We start from the raw sequence: 13301 nt of genomic DNA, 5'->3' as shown, positions 1-13301 counted from the left end.
TACAGCGCTCAAAATTCCTTCTACTGGAATAAGGCTTACACAAAAATATCGATATCTCCGTTAAAAATGGACGGATTTTTACAATCTATGGCTTGTTGGATAGGTATTACCGAGCGAAATGTAAGTCTGGAAACATATTCTGTTTTCAAGGTCAAATGTGACAGATACTGTCAAAAAACAGAAAATTTTGACATAAAACTTCGTATAACTCAAAAAGTAAACATCCGATCTCAAAACCATTCAATAGCGTGCTGGGTGACGGGGGGACCTTTCATTTGCGACTAGTTTGATCAAAATCGGTCCAGCCATCTCTGAGATCTCGACCTCTTAGTTGACAACACACATACAGACACACACACATACACACACACACACACACACACACACACACACACACACACAGACATTTGCTCAGTTCGTCGAGCTGAATCGATTGGTATATGACATTCGGCCCTCCGGGCCTCGGAAAATTTTTCAGTGGAGGTGTACTATGCTCCTTGTATAAAGGCAGAAATCTCTTCTGGAGACACTCAGATCAATAGAATTCTGCATTTATAGTTCCGGTAGTGTAAAAAATGGTTGACTTCAAACCACAGGAACATATTGCTTGCCATACCAGTATCTTTCGACCGAGTTTCTCCACTTGAATCGACCTGTCTGCATCGCTCACATCCTCCCCAAAGACGACAGTAAAGTATTGTGGACCTGGAAGGGTTTTTGAGTCCTCCTTTACATAAGTCTCATCGCCCATCAAAACACATGCATCCGGACACTGCAAAAGACGCGAATACAATTTCCGAGCCCTTGTTGCTGCTCGCTTCTTCTGTTCTACACTTTGTTTCGAGATTTTCTGCTTCTTGTCGGTCTTCAGGTGATTTCGCCTCTTGATACGCGGGATCATTCCGACACTCGTTGATGCTTTTTTGACCAAATCACTTATTGACATTGATTTGTTCTTTATGATAAGAGATACCATTTTCTAGTCCAGTTTCGGGTTGGAAGAATCGGGTTTTCTGCCTCTTCCTGGCAGCTCATCCAAAGAATAGTGTTTCCCAAACTTATTAATGATGGTTTTAACACTGACATGATGAATTCCAAACCGCTTTGCCAATTTTCTCATAGTAATACTCCCCTTAGCCATGTGTCCAGAACATTAATTTTCACTTCATTTTCAATACGTGACATTTTGAAAACGCAGAATTTCAACCGCATAAACAAGTAAACAAACGAAAGCTGACAGCCAAACGCACAGCATACTGTGATCTGAGCATATAAAACCATCACAAATACATACAGAATACAAGCAAAATTCTCCTCAGTTATGATGCGCATTTTTGTTTGAATGGATACGTCAACAAGTAAAATTGTCATATTTGGGCCAAAGATACTCTACACGCCATTTCAAAAATTACCGATGTATCCTGATAAATGAACTGTTTGGTGCGGTCTTCGTGCTGGTAGAATCATCGGACCTTATTTCTTTAAAAATAAGAAAGAACGACGCGTTACCGTGAATAGAAATCGATACAAAACCACGATTAATGAATTTTTGTTGCCAAATCTTCAAGATATCGGTGTGGACGAAATGTGGTTTCAACAGGATGGTGCCACTTGTCATACTGTGGCCAAAACAATTGACTTATTGTAAGAAGATTTCAACGACAATTTGGAAACCACGTTTCCTTGCTGAAATACACCCTCAAATACTTGAAAAAATGGTGTAAAATAGGACCTCCAGAACGACCGCCGAAAGGGTCATTTCGCCGAAAGTCGTTTCGCCGAAAGGGTCATTTCGCCGAAAGTCGTTTCGCCGAAAGGGTAATTTCGAATACATCATATTATTATTATTTTTGTGTTATTATGTCTCCTGTATAACAGATGTGATGCAGCCACATAACCGAAGCCAAGATGGCTGAGTTGACCGCCGACCCGGAAGCGGCGGCCTCTGGCATACAAACCTCAGCACACGAATTAAATCGATGTGGCGAAGCCGCATTAGACATTTTTTCACTTAGTAAACGGAAAATGCCACATACATTTGCTTGGTGGATACACCTATGCAATTGCTGTAATGCTAAGTGGCTAATAGTCAACAAGTTTCCTTAGGAACTTCGTTTTGAGGTTTATAAATCAATCTTTATTCAAGAGTACAAGAACCAATATTTATTCAAGAAGTACAAGTGTAGGTCAACAAAGCGGGCGTTAGCGTATTATCATTCATTTGTGTTTATTTTAAATCAATTTTCAATCATAATATTAAGACAATTGCAGGAATCGGCGAAATGACCCTTTCGGCGAAATGGCTTTCGGCGAAATGACATTCGGCGAAGTGACCCATTCAGCGAAATGACCCTGATCCGTGGCGGTCATATGCTCGAAATTACATTTAAATGTTGAATGTCAAAAAATTATTCACCAAAAAAAAATTGACCATTTAATATTTTGACATTTAAATTTCAAATCAACATGCTTTTGAAAAACATACTTTAATAGAAAAAGTTGTCGTATGTTCAACCCCCGACCAGGACGGTTTCTTAGTGTCAGTAGGATCGTATTACTAGCCATGCAATGGTTATGTAGTGTAGGAATCGGCTGCGAAATCTGTTAAAATAAAATGTTTCAATTTTCAAGAAGGACGACTTGCTTAGTGCAGGAGAAACGATGAAAGAATTAGAAGGATTAACAAAAAAGAAGAAAAATGAAAAAAATCTAGAAAAAGAAAGTAAAGAAAGAAAATGGGAAGATAAAAAAAAACAAATGAATTAAAATAATAAATCCGGTTCGATGCTTACCTCAATAATTTTATGTTGTAATATTTTTTACCCTGCTGAATGTACTCTCACTGGACATGTCGCATCCAATCGGGACACATTATTCATAAAATATTCCGACAAATGAATGGTCTCAATCGGCACAATGCTGATTTTTACTGACTACCTCCGTAAAAGCAGCAATCTGGAAAACGCTGCAAAAAACATTCGCATGGTTTTAATTTTTCACATATCACTTTAAATGGCAGCTGCATTCCTTTGTACTTTATTAATATTTCCATGATGGATGTTGCTTTCGCTATCCGACAACACCCGCGGGAGGGCAATTGTCTGCCACTTGCTCAACGATCATCTGAATTTGCTGTCATAAGCATCCCCTTTCTTTCCCACCGTACATCGTTCTCTCGTTCTCTTTCTCTCTCTCTCTCGGGCGCGCTTGCTTTGTTGGGCTCTTAACTGCTCAGGTCCAAGAATGGAACAAACGCACCTCAACTCACATCGACTCGCTCACTCCATTATGAGTACACAAGCGCAAGTGGCTGTTGGACTGTTAAGTGAACAAAAAATCAGAGGGAAATTGTTTTATGAATTGATTGTTCTTTTTTTTTCTTTTTTTGAGATTCGCACGTATTTTAGCTGCACTTTATTTCGATTCGAGTCTCGACCGAAATTGAGGACCCGCTTTCCGCTGTCGCGTGGCGAACACATTAAAATGATCGCATGTGCGGTAAACGTTGCACGGACCGACAAAAAAACACGAAACCACATTCCGTCTTTCTTCTCTCATTAGTAAATTAATTGGTAAAGGGCTTCGCCGAACTGGATCAAGTCCTAAGAAAGTAGGATATTTTAATGAACTGAAATTTTTGATTAGACGATTCTCTAATTATCTTCTTGTTTTTATTTTTTAGTTCAAGCATTAAAACCCAATCGAATAGGCCCTTTTTCCGAGTTCGCCGGGAAATCGTATTTTTGCACGTGTTCGCTGCACACTTTCGAAGGGAGTTTTATGAGAGAAAAAAAGCGTTCCATTAAATGAATTTTTATTTCGACAGCACGAAAGATCAAACAATGCGAATGTTCTGCTGCTCCATCACTAGTGCTTTTATTTTTTGCTCCGATTTTGTTCCATTTTTGTGTTCTGGCCGGGACTGGGAGCGCCATCAAACACACATGAGAGAATCCCAATAAAAAGCACTAGTCAGTGATGCGATGTTGTTTTCGTCGTCGTCGTCGTCGTCGTCATCGTCATCGTCATCGTCGTCACATGTGATATCGAGTGGAGTGATATTGCGACAATCGAGCAAATTCAAGTGAATAGAAAATCACACCCCGCCAGACACACACACACACGCACGCAAACACACACTTTGACACATTTCCACGCTTTATAACGTATGTGCAGTTCGCGCTACTGCAGGCATAAGCACCAGGCATCCTTTTTTTTCGGTGGATGAAGCCTAAAATGTGGATATAACGACCAATGGTTATGGGACTTTTTACTACCACCCCGCTGTCTCGTTTGATATTTTGGAAATTTCATGATCGGACTATCCCCGGAAAGTATAAAAAAAACTATGAGGACCGGGTAGCCATTGTTGTAATCGGAACGGGCGGCTGTTTTTGAGTGACAATGATGTATTGTGGGATTTTTACGAAGCCATTATTAAGAGTCGCCCTGCTATGGTTCATTATCGAGATGGATATGAATTATAATGGGAAATTATGTGCACCACTGCCGTTGAAGCCGAAAAGCCGTTTCTGGTTTTCACGGGATGTTGGCTATCAGGGTTTTACTTTCATATACGTTCAGTCATCAAGAAAATGTTCCAAAATTTGAAAAAGTCACATGTTCGCTATATCTTAGAAAACTTTTTCTTATGATTAACCACGTTATGCTTAGTAAACTTTGAGCTTAGTTAAATGTTGGAACGACAACTGCTTATGGAATCTCAATCATCTGGCAGCTTTAGTGGTGCTTAAACTATAAGTGAACATAAAATAATGTTTGAGGGGTAATAATTCAAAGACAGGCTATACTGAACTGCTACTAGTTCATCGATATAAACAGAAGCTGGCTAACGTTTACATTTAAAAAATGGATAAAAAATAGTCGATTTTTCATGGGTTTACCTTCACCCGCACTGAAGAAACCACCCATGCAGTATCAATCATAGTAACCCATGAGTCAGCAGACAAAATTCGACAGTTCTATCAGTCGAACTCGAACCATGATGGTAAAAACAGTGAAGCAACTCCGTTCAGAAGTGTGCGCGAAGTGTTGGTTGAAGTCAAAAGGGAAATATGTCAGATTTTTACATAAATCTATGAAATGAAAAGTACCATGAAAAATAAAACATTTATTTCAGAAAATTGGCATAGTATTTCAATGGCTGAAAATAAAAAGCAACTAATAACGTCGTGAGATCTCGAATCGACAAGCCTCTAGAAATCGTTTATGTTGTCACTGCCATCCAACCGAGGCCGAAGTCGAGATCCGAGAACTCCCACAACACTCCCGATGCAGGTTGAGGTCGCATTACATGGGTCTAGTGGCTCTAGCTTCATACCGATTTTGAACTCGTTTTTTGGTGGAGTAACGGAATGTTTGAACCTTTTGGCAGGAGCGGGTAAAATTTCCGGACTCACGCAGGCACTCGGTCCAGTCGAGCACATGGAAATTTCCATACTGAAATGGACCGGTCGATGTAGTAAAAAATTGTAATCAAATAATATTTCTCGCAAACATTTACACTACTTACACTTTTAAAGGCCACTGTTCGCCATTTTCCAAATCGAGTTTTTCACACCGGAAATTCACGTAGATTGTTCGACGTTTGGTCAATTCACGTAAACCTTATGTGATGACTCTATTCATTTTAGAGGATGTTCGTATAACATTCATTTTCGTCACGTAAAATATTCAATTTGATATTTGAAATCATTTTACGTGATTTTTCAAGTGAATCGAACTTGAATTTTTATTTGAGTGCAGGGTTATTCACATCGTATTTCGCAGTGTTTGCAGCAAGATTAGTGATAACGAATAATGGAATGTAAATAACATGCATTAATATATAAAAGCAATTGGCTACACTGCGAATGTCGCTAGTCACATACACTGAGAAAAATACCATAGTAACCGTAGCCTGTTTTTCATTGTCATTTTATCTATACGCTTAAATAGTAGCAACAATCATGATATATGACTATTCACCATCTGTATTGTATAAATTACTAGACAACAAAGACGACAACTTAACTAAACTATTTGTATTTATGACTTTTCTGGCATAGTAATCCTGACAATGGTAGTCATCACAAATATAAAACAAATAGTTAAAATCACAATTTCTAGTAAGGTGAAATTGCTCTCGAGCCTTCATATTTATGAGAAGCGAAATAGTTATTGCTACCATGTAAATATGTTCACAGTATAATAATGTTACCATAAATAGATACATGGTTTAAAAGACGATTAAGAAGTTTGAGAACACTATTCATGTAGTCCATATCAACAGAATTTATGTAGTAAGTACATTATCGTATAGTGTTTTTTAACCGACTAGGTATTTCACATGCTGACTATACAAATTGTCAATAAACGGGTGTACTTTGTTATTGTCACATAAAGTTACAATACAGCAGACAATTTCGTACGTGGGTAACACATCAGTGATAGATCCGAAATGAAAAATATTATGACTTATATTGTGCAATTTAAAAGGTCTTGCAGGTAAGTAAAGTTTGTAGCCTTACTAGTTTCCGTCGTTGAAATTCAATTTCTCAACAATTTTGCCGGCAACGGCTGTTTTCTAGTGAAATCGACGTCTCGTATACTTTTTATTATTCGTTATCGGTCGCTATAGAAACAACATCAAGCAATTGATGAAAACGACGAATATCATCCGATTCCCGGATTCAAATCGCTCGAATAACAATATATCGCAGGTGGGTATTGAGGTTTGCATCTGGACTTGGCTATTAATTTCTTTTATGCTGCACATTCCTGCTTCAGGAAAAACTCCACCGGACAGAGCCTGGGATCAACAGTTGCAACCAAGCAATGCATCTCCGTGTCTACGAAACTATTTTGTTGTCCTTGTTCTAGAGCTCAAATTCATTAAACTTTTCAACATTAGCTCATATTTTGCTGATATTCAGCATTGTTGAATCAACCACTGCCTTTAGTTTCAAAATAAATAGAAGTAAAATGTTAAAAATACCATGGCTCTGGTTATAGCAAAAACTACAATGTAAATAAAGATTCGGTCATGGTTAAGCTAACCATCTCAATCGTATTAGTTATTCATACAATATACTGTTCACTATTACTATTCTAGAGCCGATACCATTTATAGTAAACATGAACTTGACTATTGTTGAAATCATCTGATTGAATAGTCGGCTGAAAACCACTATACACTAAACCACTATACTCAGGTTGGGCCTCTATATAGTAACTGTTACCATAATATTTTTCTGAGTGTACAGTCAACTATCCACGGACGCAAAAAAGCTTTTGAAATCCATAAGAAACACTTATGATATTTCGCTACAAATTTACCATAAGGAAATCATAAGTCAAACTTATGATCTTCAGAAAAAAATTTCCATTGATCTACTTATGGATTTCATAAATCATACTTATGAAGTTCGTGAGGTAGACTTATGATTAATGTAGAAATGTAGGGTAATACAATGGTTCCAACATTTTTCCAATTTTTCAATACCATGTTTATAAAAAAATTATCTTTCGCTTCAAAATATTCTTCAGTTTCAGCGATGACCTCCTCATTCGAGCCAAATCTTTTTCCCTGGAGCATTTTTTTAAGATCAGCAAAGAGCCAGTAGTCACTGGGGGCTAAATCTGGCGAGTATGGGGGGTGGGGAAGCAGATCAAAGCCCAATTCGTTCAATTTCGCCATTGTTTTTATCGATTTGTGGCAGGCTGCATTTTGTTCCATCGAAAGCAATCCCGGCACCCACTTGGAAAAAACCTTTTTCATGCTCAATTTTTCATGAAGGATAGTAAATACACTTCCATATGATATCTATGTCATCTCAGCAATCCCACGGAGCTTCACTTTACGATCTTTCATTATAATTTTTGTCACTTCACTTACATTTTCCGGTGTAACGGCTTCCACAGGTCTACCCGAGCGTTCCGCGTCATTTGTGTCGATGCGGCCACGTTTAAACTCGACGAACCACCGACAAATCGTTGCTTTTGATGGACAAGAGTCCGGATAACATTTTTCAATCCATTGTTTCGCTTGCACGGTGTTTTTACCCGTTAAAAAAACAATGTTTTATCAAAACACGAAACTCGTTTTTTTTTTTTCATTTTTTAAACAAACTACAAAACGACTTTACTCCAACCAAAATCCACCAAAGGAATGTAATGCCAAGACTTGACTTTTGACTTTGCTTTTTACTACAAGAATGTCATTTAGTCTGAATATATAATAATTTCCTATTTCGTGGATAGCAAATGATGAATATCTATACATATTGGGATTACTTAGAAATCTTTCAAAAGTATATATTCAAGTCATGTCATGTTATGTCATGCATAAACAAAGTGTTACTATCATGAAATAAAATAATGAATAGAGACTTACATTTCTTTTCCTCCAGTCCGCAATCCAATTCCAAACAATTGTTTTCATCTCCACACTCTATCAACTGGAATTTCGAATTATGAAAAAGTGTTTTGCACGCTTCAGATAGTGCGCTTTGCACAAAGTTTTGAAGCAAAACAACGGTGTCTTCGTTTTCCATTTGTATGGTTTGATTGTTCTTATAAGGAATGACATTTTCACAAGGTAGACTGTTATAAAAATCATAAATTGTGTTTTAAGGAATGCATATGTCATTGATATGAATTTCATAAGTTATGCCTATGAAGTTCATATGTGGGCTCACTGAATGCATAAGTCTTCAATGAAATCAAAATTGTGCTGGTTCATAAGTCACAACTTATGAAATTATTAATTTTTTTTTCTTCTGTGTCCTTAATAATTCAGCAGGGCCCATGGAAAGCAAAAAAAATAAGAGTAAGAAGCCAGCTGTCTCGTCTTGTCTTAGGGTGTACTGTTTATAATCCCCATATAGAGCTTTCAATACACTTGCGACAAATGATTGACACTAATACCGTTTTCGTTTTTGAACCTGGAAAACCTGTTTTCGTTTTTGAACCTGAGTTAAAACGAACACGTGGTACGCGCCCTAAACAACAACTCATGGAAAAAAGAAAAAATAAACAAACTCGGCTGGATGCGTGAAGCGACCCGAGAAAATTTTCAGAGCGAAACTACGCGATTGGAGTCCGATCTAGAGCGACTTCAGGTTGCTAAAACAAACATACCTTAGGGCATATTCAGGAGTGTTCTAGTTCTAGATGCATAATTTATGTCAGTTTTAAAATTTAAATCTAGAAATTAGAACAAAATAAACTGGCAGCCCTAGCAGCGTTTTATCTGTGTTTCAAATATAGAAAAAATAGAACGGCAATGTATACCAGTTTTAAATTTGACAGTAGAACTGTTCGAAAAAATAAAACTAAAACGGATTGCTGGGGATACGTTTGTTTCAGTTTCATTTACATTATAGACCACCCATATGAATCTTGCAGCTGCTGAATTTGCTCTAACGTTGTTTGGGCGACTCTGGGTCAGCTTTCGGGCTGCTCTGATCAATAAACGAAAACGGTATAAGAGTCTCTGCCTAGAAATTAAAAACCGCTGGGAAATTTCGTGATGAAAAATATCACCATATGTTATTCGGTTAAAGTACGATTCACACGTTGTCTCAGGTAACTGTTACTGACAAGGAATGGCAGTGGAAAGGAGCTGTTTGGAACACTTATTGAAACGATATGTCAACCTCACGGAATGTTTTTATTTCCGGAAGGTGAATTCTTTTTTAATAATGAAAACCTTAACCCATTATGTCCTAGCGTATGATACATCATACGCTGAAATATCTATTTTTCAAACAATGTTTACTGTGGAACTGCACTCCCCAACAGCTTCATGATAACAAAAACACTTAAACTGCACTACGCAACTTCTTTGTGTGTTGAATCTGTTGTTTGATTAAAAAAAAATTAATTGTATTTCGATCCTTGATCTTTGATCAACTAACGACTAGAAATGGCAGAGCAAAAGTAAGTTATATATGAGCAATTCCAGAAGCATGCTTAGCAGATCATCAGACTCGACCTTCTTCGATTTGGATGAAACTTTGCACATGACTTCAGTATGGCAAACCATAAGTTTTGAACCGATGGAGAGGTCAATCCGACTCACGACTGATTTTAAAAAGGGCGTATGTATTTTTGCATTTCAAAAAAATTGCCTTTTTCAAATCGTTGTAACTCGGAAACCGTTAATTGTACGAAAATGGCGTTCAGGAAGAATCAATAGGGCACTCTAAAAAAAATGCACTAAAAAAAAATTTTTGATTTTTTTCTCATTAATTTCAAAATGAGCCAAAAATATCAAACTAAACAAAAATCAGGGTTTCGATTTTTTTGATAATTTTTATTTTAAAGCTCTTATTAAAACCTACAGATTGATGGCTATCTCATCCGTGCCTTTTGAAAAACGAAGAAGTTACAGCTAAAACAATTTACAGATATATTCGAAATTTCAAGTTCTGGTTGAAAGATAATCATTTAAACAGTAGAATTTTATTCTACAATTAAAAGGTAATAAATTTGTTCATGATATCCTTTCTTCAAAAAGTAGCTGTTCTTGAGATACTTGGATATTTAATTATAACACCATTTTTATATTTCCATCAATTGTTTATTTGCTTGCTATATCTACAATTATTGCATGTATATGAATAATTCATAATTATATTTAAGGTTCAATAAGTTACATTTGCTACTTGGGATGTGTTTTACATCAATACTTCCATTTCGCATTGCGTGAGAGCGTTGCCGTCATTCAATTACATGTGTTAGTGACGACGAACACTTTTTCAACTTTCATTTCGATAAATCTGATGCTTTTGGTAAGAAATGGATAAAATTCAATCAATTCTTAATGACGATCTGTTGGACTGAAAAGTGCCTTGAATTGTCCCGACCAACAGGATCTACATTGATATCTGAGATGGTTTTTGGCGTGTACACTCGGTAAACTCGTCCAAAACTTGACTCGTAATTCATCTTCTTTACCGATGCAGTTGTACAGCAGCAGATATTTGTTCTCTTCCTCAGAACGCGTTCTGATTGGTTGGTGCTGACATGGGTAAAATCAGATAGGTTTTTCAATAGTGTACTATTGGAAAACTTCAATGTTGTTGCAATACACGTTCGAGTTGAAAAATTTCGAATCTATTGGTAGTTAGATTAAATAAATCCTACGAGAAAGGTTTTCCTCTTCGATACTCCTCTATACCAAACATTTCAGAAAAGTTTAATTTTAAATTATTTGAGATTATGTCACACAACTGAAAATTTTATCGTAAAATCAGGATCATTATATTATGTTGATACATTGGAAGCATGATCAAAAATACTTATCTCTCTCTCAGAGGGTAAATTTTGAAAAGGAGCCCCATAGTAAGGTAAGTATTTTTTCATCATGTTAAAAAAGTTGAATACCGTACCAGAAAGTGCTGCAAAGTCGAATCGAGTGCTTGTTGAAGCAACAAAACTACTTCCAACAATGGTAAAAACATTCTTTAATAATGTACAAACATTTAAAGAACATCGGAACCGTTCCAATGAATCCGACACAAGACATACATGGACATACCGAAACATTAAATGCTGCCCTTTTTATACAATAAAACAATCAATCAGATTGTTCCGTAAACGAATTATGAACTGAAGTATCGTTCCCCCAGTGCTACTAGCTTTCCAACCGATAGCAAACCAAATCAAAACGTGGTACATATGTCGGGACCGCTGCTCCGGTCGATACAACAAATTGTTACGACCATTCAAAAAGCACCTAAGTGCCATCAAGTAGACATCCCAAAAGCACCATAAAACCACAGTTTCCACCGTGAAACATCATTGCGACACATAAAACGACCATCATGTATGGAATAGTCCCATCGCAACAAAAACATGCGTTCGTAACTCACGAATGAACCATCCAACCGGACCGGGCCCCATACAACTGTCATCACTACATAATCGCAAATCGAATTCAATTTTATTCGTATCTGAAATCGAGAAGCCCAACGCCACTATCTAATCCGGTTTGACATGTGACCAGATTCCGGGCCGCGGCTGTGTATTCAAGTGATGTCCATCACAACGCTTACTGCCCCATGCCATAAAGTGGCAATATAAATTCCAATTAGTTTTTTTCTTTCTGTATTTCCGATTCAATATATCCGCATTTATTCCCGACGTTTCGACATAAATAACGTGATATTTATTGTCTACTTCTAGCGCGTTCCGAGATCACGTCCCTTCCCGATAGTTACTGCGTTTTATTTGTTTTGTCTATTTACTTGTCCTACGAATCGGCTACTGGTCCCGGTACACACCGATATGCAGTAACTTTTAGGATACGGAAGTTTCCTCCCCTGGTCCACTAGCATCAAGTCTGAGTCGTCGTTAAAGTCGCTCTCGTAAATTAACGCTTTTGATTTATTCATGCACAACTCAGAATGTGAAAATCAACGTTATTTTTGTTTCCAATTACTTAAAAGAATGCTATAAGATGTTTTTACCAAGTCTTAATAAAAAATTTGCGGAAAATGTCTTTGAGGATCTGTAATTTTTCACCGCTGGATATACTAATTTTGGCCACATTTCAAAAATTTGTTTACAATATTTCTCTAATAGTGAAATGTAGCAGGCGCTGAATTCTTGTGTATTTCAATGTCATCTTGGTTATGAGTAATGCTGGGTTTGTTTGAATGTCGTGTATTCAGTAACAGTGACAACAGTGTTTTATGGCGTTTTCGTTTTTAATTTGCACTACACCGGTGCAGTGCTACACGGAGGCATGAATAAACGAACAAAAATGACGAAAACATAAACAGTAACCATTGACTACCATAAACGATTCCATTGCACAGAGCTACACCAAACTTTTGATGAGTAATACACCAGTGGTATCGGTGCAGAAAAAGTGTAGCACTGGTTTCAGTGCAACCTTACCTACACCGGTGTAGTGCAATTTAAAAACGAAAACGACATTAGATCAGTATCTAACGGGGAAACCAGATTGGAAAATTTACATGGGAATGTAAATATGTAATGAAATCGGCGAAAATGTTACCACAAAGACAGAACTCGAGCAGTGGCAATCGATGAAGACTTTGAATGCAAAAACCGCATAAAAACATTCGTTCTAGAAGAACCGTTTAAGTTTTGGTCCGTTTTATGTTCAATTCATGCAAAAAAATATGTTTTCAAACGATTCATGCGTTGCAAAGTTCGTGTCCGGGTTTTGCTCTGAATTTTTTTTCTGGTTTTTGCATAAAAAAATTCTTAACGGGTTTTCAAAACTAGATTGTACTTATCCGAATTTGGCTTCCCGCCGTTCATAT

Source organism: Malaya genurostris, chromosome 2 (genome assembly GCF_030247185.1).
Source record: "Malaya genurostris strain Urasoe2022 chromosome 2, Malgen_1.1, whole genome shotgun sequence".
NCBI classification, from domain to species: Eukaryota; Metazoa; Arthropoda; class Insecta; order Diptera; family Culicidae; genus Malaya; species Malaya genurostris.
This window is presented reverse-complemented; position numbering follows the sequence as displayed.